This window comes from Gekko japonicus, unplaced genomic scaffold, assembly GCF_001447785.1.
Source record: "Gekko japonicus isolate JY-2015 unplaced genomic scaffold, Gekko_japonicus_V1.1 scaffold14479, whole genome shotgun sequence".
Classification (NCBI taxonomy): domain Eukaryota; kingdom Metazoa; phylum Chordata; class Lepidosauria; order Squamata; family Gekkonidae; genus Gekko; species Gekko japonicus.
Window position 1 is genome coordinate 1 of NW_015162313.1, and position 2,485 is coordinate 2,485.

Here is a 2,485-nt window from a genome sequence, read left to right on the forward strand (position 1 = left end):
GACGCCGCTAAGGGTGGTGGTGGGGATCGAAACTCACTTTTAAAACTTCCTCGCTCGTCTCATTCTCCAGTTCATTGATGGTCTGATCTCAGACACCTTTTATTCACGCTTCATTCGCTGACCCTCTTGCTTGTTCCGATCGGCATCAGCTATGCTCGGTAAAAACCGAGCCTCTCAGGGGGTGGACCGATTGGGGCAAAAAGGAGCGCCTCAATTCTCCGGCTTCAAGCCATCGAAGAGGTCGCTCCCCGAGCGCCCCCGGCTTGGAGCCTCCACTCTGAGGCTCACCTGGGGGTGTCACTTGAGGTGGCACCCCTCCAACTCCCCTGGAGCGCAGAATGCCTCCCCTGTTCAGGAGAGAGCCTCCGCCATCGCTGGAGCCACAGACCGGAAGTCTCACTATCAAGACTACTATTAATGTTACATCGTTTGTATTGTTTTGGATTCTCTGTTCGTATCAATTGTTTTATATTCATTTAATTAAAATTATTAATTTAAATTTTAAAAAAACAACAACACGAGTATTATATGCAGATGAGGGGAAAATACCTCCCTCCATGCTCGCACCAAGCCGGGAAGGGAAACGACTGACCTTGATTATCGTCTGATACTTCTGGATCCTGTTTATGGGTCTCTCCAGATAGTGCTGCAGAGGGAGCACGGGTGGCTGGGATGGGTCCTCGCCAGAGAGCATTTCCTCTGTATATCGCTGGACCAAAAAAAACACAAAAAGTGAGGATTTTATAGGAAATCAGAGATGACATCACCATTGAAAGGGTTTGGCTTCGTCACAAATAACAATCCTGCAAGCCCACTCCTTTTTCTCTGTCACGTTTGTATCCCATCCTTCCCCCTCTGATGTCCTACTTGCGCGCACTAAAAACTACGCCACACTTGCCCCCTTACCTTGTAGAACTCCTGAACAGTTTTGCTGACAACAACAGACTCGGCCTGTATCCGACCAACTAGATACAGGATGTACTTGTCGAAGTCCCCCTCGTTCTTAATAAAACACATGGCCACGTCATCGTCAGTGTCACATTTCTGAAGCTCTGGAAAGAAGGTGCTGGGAGGAACAGGAAGAGGATGAGACTCTGTCAATCAAATTCTTCACTATCTGATCACCGCTGCCTCTGTGCTAGAAAGGCAGGAGCAACTTCTGCAGCTATCGCAGCATGAATACGACACAGCTACAGCATAACGCCTCGGGAACATGTTCCGAGAAATCCATGCTGAAATGAACGGGAGCTGTGCAAGGAGATGGTGGTCACTGTACTATCTCCAGCCCCAGGACAGGAGCATTTAAGAAAGGTAGACCCATGGAGACAATTCCGAACTGGGGAGGGCGGGGGAGAGAAGCTTGTCAGAACATGCAAACGAATAGCCATTGTATGAACTTTGCCGAATTTTCGTCGTTTACTCCTAATGACAAATTCGCAAGATTGCTGACATTATGGGTTTTAATACAAAATACTCTGAGATGGACCCAGAGATGACTGTAAACCAACAGAAGGCGCCTCTTCTGACACAAGGTAGAATGCATGGTTGTCATGGATGTGAATTTCCCTGTTCTATGTGGATTAGCCTTTCCTGATTCCCAAATTGTACCCAGCGTGAGGTTTTAAAACTGCATTTTATTTTTATTTTTGTGACGTCAGTGCCCCCTGACTTATTTGAAGGACCCCCAAATTACAAAATCCTGGGTACGGGCCTGGGGTCACCGTAAGTGGGAAGAAGAGAAGAAGAAGAAGAGATTGGATGTATACCCCGCCCTTCACTACTCAAAGGTGTCTCAGAGCGGCTGACAAACTCCTTTCCCCACGACAGGCAGACACCCTGTAAGGTAGGTGGGGCCGAGAGAGCTCTTGACAGAAACTGCTCTTTTTTCAAGAACAGCTTTTATCAGAACTATGGCTTGCCCAAGGTCATCCAGCCAGGTGCAAGTGGAGGAGTGGGGAATCGAACCCGGTTCTCCCAGATTACAAGAAGAAGAGAAGAGATTGGATTTATACCCCGCCCTTCACTACCCGAAGGTGTCTCAGAGCAGCTTACAAACTCCTTTCCCTTCCCCTCCCCACGACAGACAGACACCCTGTGAGGTAGGCAGGGCTGAGAGAGCTCTTGACAGAAACTGCCCTTTTTCAAGGACAGCTCTTATCAGAACTACGGCTTGCCCAAGGTCATCCAGCCAGGTGCAAGTGGAGGAGTGGGGCATCAAACCCAGTTCTCCCAGATTAGAGTCCGCGCACTTAACCACGACACCAAACTGGCTCAGAGGTTTGCCTCCGAACATGGAGGTTCCCTTTAATCACCATGGCTAGTAGCTACTGATAGACCCCTCTCCTCCGTGAATCTATCTAATCCACTTACAAAGCTAGCTATGCCTGTCGCCGTCACACAAGAAGAAACAAATGGTTTTCTCTTCGGGAGTGAGAATGTGCACCTCTTCCCCCGTACTGAATCATTCCTAAAGCCGCCGACCCAG

The 2,485-nt window shown here is 48.8% G+C and overlaps 1 long non-coding RNA gene across 1 annotated transcript; it reads right to left on the bottom strand.

Moving 5' to 3' along the window:
• Positions 1–627: 627 nt before the first annotated feature.
• On the bottom strand, positions 628–1,070 carry LOC107105694. Its single transcript, XR_001482352.1, has 2 exons — positions 907–1,070; positions 628–709 (listed from the first exon to the last, which is right to left on the bottom strand). It is a non-coding gene; the product is annotated as an uncharacterized LOC107105694 (long non-coding RNA).
• Between the last annotated feature and the right edge of the window lie 1,415 nt (positions 1,071–2,485).